Source organism: Diorhabda carinulata, chromosome Y (assembly GCF_026250575.1).
Source record: "Diorhabda carinulata isolate Delta chromosome Y, icDioCari1.1, whole genome shotgun sequence".
NCBI classification, from domain to species: Eukaryota; Metazoa; Arthropoda; class Insecta; order Coleoptera; family Chrysomelidae; genus Diorhabda; species Diorhabda carinulata.
This window is the reverse complement of record NC_079473.1, coordinates 228,973-241,296: the sequence shown is the minus strand read 5'-3', so window position 1 is coordinate 241,296 and position 12,324 is coordinate 228,973.

Genomic DNA, 12,324 nt, shown 5'->3' with positions numbered 1-12,324 from the left:
GTATCTGAGAGTTTAATCGGTTGGTGGATATATCAGCTCCAGGATATGTGCATGCCGTTTTTACTGAAGAAGCAAATCTGGAGTTTATAAGGATGTAATCTATCTGGTTACGGGTAACGTTCTCTGGTTGGTCTCTTGGTGATTTCCAGGTATATAGGCGGCGAGGGTGATGTTGGAACCATGTGTTGGTTTATGTCATATGTTCTTCTTGACAGAATTGCAATTTAGCTCTAAATTTTATTAAAGCCGTACGATCGGAGTAAGGGACGAAGTCTACGACATATTTTATCAGGTTTTTGGATATTATCATTCCTACCCCTTTTCTGTGATTTCTGTTCTGGTTTCCTGTATAATAGAAGACACCATTTTCGACGGGACATATTCCAGAGTCGGGCCACCAAGTTTCTGCAACTCCGAGAATATCTATCCTGAGTCGAGATTTGCCAATTTCCCAGCTTCGAAAAGGCTTTGGGTATTCCAAGTTCCAATTTTTAAAGGTGTACGTAAGTTTAGTCTTTCTTCTAAGACATTCAAGTCAGTCCCCCCCGGAGATCCGATCGGGGGACTATTTAAGACTCAGGAAAATTTTGCTCGAATGTATCCATGTGGTTGTCTTGGGAAAAATACACTAGGTGGTTTCCCGTTGCCTTCCTAGTTTTGCTTCAACCGCTCCTAACCTGGAGAACAGACGTTGTTTGCAGCCGCCCACTCTGGGTCAGACGCTGCGTGGGAATCTTCTTAGTTTCACCTTCATCACTTCGAGACCTTACCGGCATGGGTGGCCCTACCGATAGCTACGCTACCGCCGGCATCGTTCCCTGGATATAAGGTTACTGAGCCCTCTCACCAACGACAAGGTTTTGATTCCCCTAGAGAGGGTTTCAAAAATTATCAACCAAGATTTATGTGCTGATGAATTATTATCTTTTAATACGAGGGCGGTTCGAATATAAGGTAAAAAGCTTCACTGGTTACATATTTTTGGGATTTCTTCAGAAGGTTTTTTATCCTTGGACAACTCGGACAAACTCCTCCATCGAGCTTCAACTTCTTCGCGAGCTCTTAAGAGTTGATTCGGAGAGACGTTTGGAGTTTTGTCAAATCTTCATGAGGAGTTATGATGAAAATCGATTTTTTTTCATAATTTACTAGTTTAAAGTTTTGTTTCCCACTATAATCTGGCCGGTCGGTAATGAGAGCAATAAAAACGCGTGATCGGCTCATGGGATGCTAGTGGTACCTTTTATAACGATTCGTATTGGCTGAAGCATTGTCTGAGAAAGTCAAGTTCACACAGCTGCACGTTACATTAATTTATTATTATTATATTCTAAAAATCTTATATTAATAATTATTTTAAGCTTTTGTTTTATTATGTTATTTATTTACTTTGATAAAAATTAAAAATTAAACTACATTTCTAACATGCGCTTTTACAGTAAGAATTATGTGACTGTATAATAGCACATGTTAAACATGTACTTTAGCTTTTATTATTCTTTAATATGTGGTATTACAGTTATGTTATACATTGACTATCCTCTATTTTAAAATAAATTTTATTGTTAAAAGTGGCTGTGATCGATATTCATGGAACTAAATTTAAACTGTCTATTTATCAAGGTCGTTCATGTAACAGAATTAGTTCTTATTTTGCAAAACATTTTCAGTTTCAAATCTTCCGCCTGGCTGTGGGCGTGACTTGAGGAAGCATGTCACATTCGAATGCACATCGCTTTACTATAATTGTATATGCCTTTTACAAATTCTTGTTGAGTTCATGACTCACTCATGTTCGTGCCTTTTTGCTGTTACGTCTTCGATTAGTTGCCTTTAAGTGTTTATTATCTGTTTTACAAATGGATGATTTGATGGCAATGCCACCACTATCATCTCCTAAAAAAAGGGTGCAAAGGCATCTGTCATTAGAGGAGAAAATAATGATTACAAATGTCTTCAAGGCAAATCTGCTACAAAGCCCAAGCAAGACTAAATCTCAACACGTTGAATTTGTAGCTATGGCAACGGGTAAGTAATCAATGCAATTAGTCTACCGCATGTAAATTAATTCAGTAATAAAGGAGTAATTTGAGTTACCGTATTATTTTAAATATATAGATAAGCACATGGCTTAATATTACGTTATTATTTTAGGTTCAAGTAATGCGTCAGTATATAGAGTCCTTAAAGAACAAAAGGAAAACATTTTGACGGAACCTAAAGAATATTCTAGACCAAAGCCCATATTGGATAATATAAATAACGAACAGAAGGCGGCGATTAGAAGAATCGTACATTCTGTTTTCTTAATCAACGAATTGTGAACTGTCCAAAAAATAATGATGGCTATTGAACGGCATGAAGACTTGCCGACCTTAAAGAAAACTTTACTCGAATATTTTGTTCATTGCAGTTTCAAGGGCCGTTCTAGGAACTGTGTTTTGAAAGAAAAAATAAACGAAATAATTGATTGGAGAAAATTTCTAAGGGATATTAAAAAATTCGAGGAGGAAGGAAGAAAAATATATTATCTTGACGGGACTTGGGTGAATGCCGGTCACACAGTGAACAAAGTATGGACTGATACTACAGTCTTAAGTGCACGAGATGCATCTATCCGTGGCCTTTCAACCGGCTTAAAAAACCCGACGGGCAAAGGACAAAGATTAATAATCTTACATATTGGCTCCGAAAATGGTTTTGTAGAGAATGGTCTAGATATGTTTCAATCCAAGAAAACGGGTGACTATCGTGAGGAAATGAACTCAGATAGGTTCGAGGGTTGGTTTAAGGGAATTTTAAATAAACTTGAGGACGGATCAGTCATTGTAATGGACAATGTATCCTACCATTCCAGAAAATTAGACCAATGTCCCACAAGTTCCACAAGAAAAGCGGACATACAACTGTGGTTAAGGGAACGAAATATTAATTTTGAAAACAATATGGTGCGGGCAGAACTATTGGCATTGGTTAAAGAGAATCGGCCATTAGTCCAAAGATATGTCTTTGATGAGATGGCCAAAGAGAAAAATGAAATTGTTTTACGTTTTCCACCTTACCATTGTGAATTCAACCCAATTGAACTCATATGGGCACAAATCAAGGGTGAGGTGGCAAGGAAAAACACAATATTTAAAATTAGTGATGTCCAAACTTTATTTACTAAAGCTTTAAATAATGTTACCCAAACCAATTGGAGTAAGGCAATCCAATATGTCCGCTTTTTTCGAAATAAAATGTGGGACATTGATAATTTATTGGAAAAACAAGTGGAACCTTTAATAATAAATTTAAGAGCTGATTCGTCCTCGTCGGAATCAGATTCCGATTTAGATTAAAATAAAAATTCATCCGCCCTTATATCCCTCTCAACCACCTTTTTTGAAAACAAAGAATTTATTCAGGAAAGGACCTTGTGTTGTTTATAAAGATTATTATTATTATTTATATCGTTTTGTACGAATTTACTTTATAACCTTTGATACGTATTTGAATAAAACATATAGCACGACATTTCTTTCTTAGATATTACTTTACAGTATTAGGTACCCTTACATTTTTATTTAATATACCATAAATTTGAAAAACTGTCTAGCTATTTAAGGTTAGGGAAAATAAAATTACGGTTAAAATAATAATTATATATATTAATAGATACTTTTAAAAAAATCAAGGCAACGTGTGAAATATGTAGGTATAACATTTAGTAGTTAACTATGTGACCGAAAATTTTAATGTATGAATGCTATGCAATTGATAAACAAAAGTATTATTTATATAATATGATATTAAAATAAAGTATTTAAAATTCAAATAGAAATGTTAGTTTGAAAAAAGCATTTAAAATTCAATTCAAATTTGCCACTAAATGCCTTTTAGTGTTGTGTATGGTGTGATTCAGGCTTACAATTTCTCTCTCGTGCACTATGCACGTGATTAGTCTCTGTAATGAGCGGCCATACTACAGATCGTGTCAAAACACACCACAAAAATGAACGATCCTTATATATTGAATCTGAATGTAAGAAAAAAGACTTGGACCAAATAATATCTCTCGTGTTTCATAAAAATCTGTTCAATTAGGAAAACTATCAACGGATTTTCCTCCTAAAAGCTTTACAGCCTTCATATTCTGTCATATTTATTATTTTAATCCGCGTTGAAAGTATTTATATAATGAAAATCCGGTAGGATGTCTTTTTCGTGTTTACGTTTTGTAATTTTGCAATGAATTTATAAATGCTTTTCCGTGATTTTTTTAAATAAAATTTTTACCACAATTCCGTTCTACTTTTTACACCGTAATATGACAAATATAAACCCCATCAGTTAGCTATTAAAGCAATGAACGTTATCAAATTTATGTTTTCAATATGAAGATTGATTATTTCTGTTTTCCTGTGTAAATGCGAAATTTACTAAATTCTACAACAACACGCACCATATTGCTTTCAAATTAAAATGGTTTATCATAAAAATCATTGTGTAATAGAGACAAGGTGTGTTCTCGCGCACGACCAATGAAAAAACCTTCTAAAACGCCACCTTATTGGAAATGCAGCCAATCACAAGACTGCGCGGATTTAGATGTTGGATGCTATGATGACACAATTACATTCATTTATTGTTTGTTTGTTTTTTTTCACGTCAATCAATGTTTGATTTAAGAAAATATAAAATTTGAGTTTGAGCTAAATAATTTAAAATAATATAACTGTCTAGGTTATTATTTACAAAACAACAATATTATGATTGCATGGCAATATGGCGGTGTTTCGGAAGTGCGTAGAACAGGTCGAAAATTGTTATACATATAAAATATAGTTTTTCTATTTTCTTCTACTGATTTATAGACGGCGCTAGTCGAATTCACATCACGATATTCAAAGTAGATATAATGCAATATTCGACGAGTTATTAGCCAGGAAAGTAGTTGGTTTCTTTCTTGAAAAACGTCTGAATACATTTTAACGTTAAAGTGATACAAAATTACGAAGTTAATGATAAAAATTGACGAACCAAATAACTGTAATTGTCAAATTGAAGGAAAGATATTAAAACATTGTATAAAACGATGTACAAATTGTAAACATTCTTTTGTTGCTGTAGATTACCGGCACCCAGATCGTCCTGTGACTGTTTCAACTCCGGAAACAATCAATCAAATTGTACGTGCAGATCGTCGGATGAACATCCTTATGGTGTTATAAATAAAGAAACAAAAATCTGACTCCTGATCAAAAGCGCTGGCGTCAACGGGTCTTCTCATATTTCCTTGAAAGCTTAGAAAAACTATCTGCTTTGAAAGAGATCCGATTTGAGTCGATGGCAAATCAAAAAATAACAAAACTCCCAAAGGTACTTACTGAAGAAGACTTGGTACATGAAGAAAAAACGTATGGAGAGGAGTGTGGCGAAGAGATAAAACACCCAAATTAGAACTGAAGACTTAGACAGAGTTGCTGTGAAACGATTTCCGACTATTGCTGTTTTTTGATTTTCTTTTTTTACATCTACAAAACTAAAACTGAAATTGGTTAAAATATTTTTGTATTTGTCAATTTGTTCGGCAATAGATGTACTACAAACAATTGTAATATAAATTAATAGTGTACTGAATAATGACAAAAAATTCATAAATTCCGATGATTTTTATCTATTATAAAACGAATTCACCCCGTATATTATTACTCATCGGGTTTTAAATTTAAGTACGACTCATCAATTTGATGTTTGATGATGATCAATTCAAAAACGTTTTTGTGAGAACAAACATTATGAAACACAAAAATTTTATCTAGTCGTAGTTTAGAAATAAAAAAATTTCGTTAATAAGGGTGTTTCGCAGCTGCTATAATTCAATCTTATGGTTTAATTTTAAGTGGATTTTCTGACATCGTAATCAGCCGCTAATTTATATTGCAGAAAGTAAGTACGAAGTTTATGGGGTTGTGTTCTTCTTAATTAGCTAATTATGCATAACACAGTGTATACCTATATTGTACACGCGACGAACTTTCATTTACCGTCGAAATAAACACGCGGCTAATTAAAAGTTATTTCACTAGTTAAACTCGTCTACTCGATGGGGTATTAATTTTGATGAAAGTTTCCCGTTTTAGATTGTGTCGGATGTACGAATTCACGAATTTATTTCATAATTTTCATATTAAAACATTTCGTTTCAGTTATTTATTATAAAATAAGCCTACTAAAGCCTTAACGTCAAGCTTTGTTAACAAGACAAATTTACTGAAAAAATCATCATCCAGAATTTTTAATAAACTTTGTGTTAAAAATAATACTTTTCTGGTTTGTGTTTAATAATATAGGTATTAGTTTTTTTTTACTTTCTGGCCTACTGTTAAGATATATGAAAATAAAAAAAAAAAAAAAGAAGAAGTCAGTTAGTGAGAATCATAGAGAATTATCGACAATTATTCATTATTAAGGTTAAGATGATATATTAATAAGATTTGTATTGTACATGGAGTTGATAAATAAAAAGTGTATAAGAAGAAAGAGTATAAGTTAATTATTTAAAAAACAACAGGTTATGGGCCCAGGTGATTCTGTGGATAATTAAAATATAAAGAAAATGGCTAATTCACAAATAAAAAATATTTATAACATAGAACTATTGAATGGTGAAAATTATTACTCATGGAAATTTAGAGTGAAAATATTACTAGAAGAAAAAGATGTGGCAGAATGGATAGAAAAAGAATTTGTGGAATCAGATTATACAGTGGAAAAAGACAAAAAGGAAGCTATGAAAAAAGATAAGTTATGTAAGTCATTGATAATACAATGTTTGGATGATAAGCAATTAGAATTTGTAACGGAGAAAAATACAGCCTATGGTATGTGGCAAGCTTTAGGAGATATTTATGAAAAAAAAGGATTACCCGGGCAAATGATGCTAAGAAGAATGTTAATGTCATTAAAATTAAAAGAGAATGAAGATTTGGAAGGTTATTTGACAGAATTTGATGATCTTGTTAGGAAGATAAGAGCTACAGGAGCTGTTATGAGTGATGAGGACATTGTATGTATGTTAATGATGGGGATGCCTCCAAGTTTTGAAACAGTTATAACAATATTAGAGAATATGGATCCTAAAGTGTTAACAATAGATTTCGTCAAAAGAAAATTTAGAAGTGAAGTAGAAAGAAGAAAAGCATTAAAATCTGAACAATCAACTTATGAACAAAAATCAGCAGTATTTAATACTACAAATACTAGAAAAATAGTGTGTTTCCGGTGTCATAAGGAAGGACATATGCAAAAAGACTGTAAAGAAAGTGTACCAGGGCAATCAAATTCAAGAGTTGTGCAAGGTGGTTTTACAAGAGGTAGTTTCAGAGGAAATTATAGAGGTGGTTATAGTAGAGGAGGTTTTCGAGGATATGCAACTCCAAGTAGAGGTTTCACTCGAGGTAGAAGTTATCATACAAACTACAGAAATCAGGGAAATCATGTAGAGGTGAACAAGAAACAAAGTTCCGAAGATCAGGAAGAGCAAGATGGAATATGTTTTTTGATGAATGGTAATGAAAGTAAGATTGTAAGTAACGATAATATCTCATTCTATATAGATTCAGGCTGTACAGATCATTTAGTAAATAATAACAAATATTTTTATGAATATTTAGAATTAAAAACACCAATTAACATAGCAGTAGCAAAGAATAATGAATATTTGAGGGCAATAGGTATTGGAAATATTAAAGTTTTGAGTAAAATAAATGGAAAGATCATTGAATGCATAATAAAAAATGTTTTTTACGTTCCAAATTTAAGGAAGAATTTATTATCAGTAAAAAGATTAGAAATGTCTAATGTATCTGTAGTTTTTGAGGGTGGTCAGGTTAGTTTATATAATGAAAATAAATTGATAGGAGTAGGATTTAGAAACAGGCTTTATGAGATTATTTTTGAGTATAAGATAGAAAATCGATGTTTTATGATTGAAAATGATGACAATGAATCAATGATGTGGCATAAAAGATTAGGGCATATGTGTAATGCAAATTTAAAGTTATTAGTTGATAAAAGAATGGTAAAAGGTTTGGAAAATGTAAATGTAAATAAAATTGATTTTTGTGAAGCCTGTGTAAAAGGTAAAATGACAAAACTTAGATTTGAAACAAGATCACATGCAAAAAGATTATTAGAGATTGTTCATACTGATGTTGTTGGACCAATAACGCCACTAAGTCACGATGGGGGTAAATATTTTGTTACATTTGTGGATGATTTTTCTAATTTTTGTACAGTGTATATCATAAAAGGTAAAGATGAGGTGTTTAAGTGTTTTGAAGAATATGTAAATATGGTACAATCAAAATTTAACATAAAATTGGCAGTGCTAAGATGTGACAATGGAGGAGAGTATATTTCCAAAGATATAAAAGATTTATGTAAATCAAATGGAACTGTTTTAGATTATACAATACCATATACGCCACAGCAGAATGGTAAGGCTGAGAGGTTTAATAGAAGTTTGTTGGAAAAGGCAAGAACAATGATAGAAGAAGCCAACCTCCCAAAAACATTTTGGAATGAGAGCATTAGAGTAGCTGCTTATATTTTAAATCGTAGCCCTAGCAAACATTTAGAAAATGTTACACCAGCAGAATTGTGGTATGGTAAAAAACCTGATATAAAAAATATTAAGATATTTGCTCATATACAAAAACAATTTAGAGAAAAGTTTGATCCAGTTTCTGAAAAAATGATTTTTATAGGATATACAAATACAGGTTACAGATTGTGGAGTATAAAAAGAAAAAAGGTGATAGTAGCACGAGATGTTATATTTAATGAAACTGATTTTATTTATAAAATAAAAAAAGCAAGTATTGAAATAAATAATAGAGAACAAAACAGTTTAGAAGAAGAACAAATAGATAAAGAAGAAAAAAACGTTGAAATAGAATCCGAAGAAGATGAGAGTAATGATGAAGCTCATAAAAGAAAAAATTTTGAAAGAATAAAAAGGAAAGTCAAAATTCCAGAAAAATATAATGATTATGAATTATATATGGCATTTGATGCAGTATCATTTGTAGAAAAAGTACCAGAGACAATGGAGGAAATAGATAATAGAAGTGACAAAAATATGTGGATACAGGCTATGAAAAGGGAAATTGATTCAATTGAGAAAAATGAGACATGGAATGAAGTAGAGAAACCGGAAAAAGCAGAAATTTTGACAGCTAAATGGGTATTTGCTAAGAAACCATTAGAAACAATAATGGAAGACAGATACAAAGCGAGATTAGTTGTACGAGGATGTGGACAGAGAAATACTTATGATTATGATGATATATATTCACCTGTGGCAAAAATGACAACAATAAGGACTCTTCTAACAGTGAGCAATCAATATGGATATTATATAAAACAACTTGATGTGAAAACGGCATTTCTAAATGGAGATTTAAAAGAAGTAATATATGTTTATGCGCCAGAGAGGGTAAATTGTAAACCAGGATGTGTTTTAAAATTGAATAAAGCTCTTTATGGCTTAAAACAAGCTGAAAAATGCTGGAACATAAAAATAAATACATATTTATTAAATTTAGGTTTTACAAGATCAGAAACTGATTATTGTCTATATACAAAAGTTGATGAAGATAAACAAATTATGTATTTATTACTCTATGTGGATGATATCATATTAGCAGGGCAAAAATTAAATAAAATTGAAATTTGTAAAAATGATTTAATGAGATGTTTTGATATAAAAGATAAAGGAGATTTAAAGAATTTTCTAGGACTTGAAGTAAATTATATTAAAGAAGAAGGAATCTTGGAATTAAGTCAAAGAAGATATTTACTTGGAATATTAGAAAGATTTAATTTTGATAATTGCAATCCCACAGCAACACCTATAGATCCAAAGTTTAATATTTTGAAAATAAAGATGATGAATGCACACTACCAGTAAGACAATTAATTGGATGTTTAATGTATCTGATGCTTGGAACAAGACCAGATATCAGTTACTCAGTAAATTATTTAAGTAGATTTCAAGATAAAAATAATAGTTTGGTGTGGACAGGATTAAAAAGAATTTTAAGATATTTAAAAGGAACAGTTGATATGCATTTAAAATTTGAAAGAAAAAATAATGAAAGTTTGTTTGAGTGTTATGTGGATTCTGACTGGGGAAGTGAAGTGGTAGATAGAAAATCAGTGTCAGGATATTTAATTAAATTATTTGGTAATATAGTGATGTGGGTAACAAGAAAACAAAATTGTGTGACTCTTTCAAGCTCAGAAGCTGAGTTAGTGGCATTATGTTCCGCAGTACAAGATTGCTTATGGTTTAAGAAATTATTGTTTGATATGAAAGTCAATATTCAAAATTTTAAAATATATGAGGACAATCAAGGATGTATAGCTTTGATAAAAAATCCCGAAAATAACAAACGTGTAAAACATATAGATATAAAATACAACTTTGTGTGTGACATTTTAAATACAAAGAAAATGGAATTAACTTTTATTGGAACTAAAAATCAAGTAGCAGACATTTTAACAAAGGGGCTCCACAAAAGACAGTTTTATAAGAATAGAGATTATTTAAATTTATGTTAAGATATTTTGTTTATTATTAATGTTAATAAAAGAAAAATCAAAATATAATATTTGAAATTTCATAGAAAAGTATTAAGAGAGGGTGTTAAAAATAATACTTTTCTGGTTTGTGTTTAATAATATAGGTATTAGTTTTTTTTTTTACTTTCTGGCCTACTGTTAAGATATATGAAAATAAAAAAAAAAAAGAAGAAGTCAGTTAGTGAGAATCATAGAGAATTATCGAGAATTATTCATTATTAAGGTTAAGATGATATATTAATAAGATTTGTATTGTACATGGAGTTGATAAATAAAAAGTGTATAAGAAGAAAGAGTATAAGTTAATTATTTAAAAAACAACACTTTGGTCTTATATCTAGTCACTTATTTCATCAATTCCGAATTTCTAAAGCGCTCGTTGCCAAATTTCCGAATTCCAAAGTATCTGTTACCAAAATTTTGCACTTCTGAAGTACCAATTGCTAATAATCACATTTGTAAAGTGCTTGTTGCCACAATTCACAATCATTTACTTTACGTAAATATCTTTTGCCACAACGTTTTTTTGTTTTTAAAGTGTATAAAGCCACAATTTACGATTCTAAAATATCTGTTGTCCCAATTCACTATTTCTGAAGTGAGTGAGTCTTTTGTAATACTCTCATTATTCCGGATTTGTATCAGGAGTGAGTGAAATATTGCTGTTGAAAGACATGTATGTGACTGTATTAGCTCTGCTGGAATACCGCTATTGATTTCTTCTAATTACTTCTTCCATGATATATAGTGTTAGCTATTCTATACTTTTCTTGATTTTCTATTAAAGTTAAATCATCAGTATATGCTATTATTTGTTTTGATTCATTAACGGTACTTCCATTAAACAATAACTCTGAGGGTCATTCACCTTATCTTACTCTTCTTCAATTTCTTGTTTCTTAGACCTTTTGATATATTAATACATCTGAATGTTGTTGATTTTAGGCCTATTCTGTTTCAAAATTATAATTTATATCAATATAAATAAGCAGATTGTCAGTGTCAATATCATATTTTGATAGACTTAAAGAGAAGTCGAAACGTCAACATCTATCTTTCTTTGAAAAACTATCAAAAAAAAAACTAATTTTGTAACAGAAGAGACCTAAAATCAAAAACATTTAAATGCATTTATATATATATATATATATATATATATATATATATATATATATATATATAAAGGCATTTTCTCTCTATTCAGGTAATAAAAAAATATCCAGGTCTTTCTTTATTAGAATCTCGGTGAAGGACATGACCAATAAAAATTAATATTGGTCGCAAATTATTGCTAGAAACTAAATTCGGACCATTTCGACGAAATTCCAAGATGCATGATTTGCGGAATTTATCAATGCAAAGGTAAAAACAATGTAACGGATTATTGAGATGATTACTGAGCAGTTATTTTTCCTTTCATTCTCGCTCAACCATAATAGCTATGAAAGTTGAATTGACACCCAAATTTTACGTACAACAGATGTTCTTCTTTATTTATCGAGAACAGATATTAATACATATTACCATAATGCAGGTGCTACAGCTGAATTTGTTCTAATTTTTTATGATTTATTTGATATTTGTAAATCTCGTAATAGATTGGCAAAATAAATATTTTAAAAACCACTTAGCTCAAGAACAAAATATATAATTGCATCAATTTATTATTTTTAAAACTACCTTAAAACATAT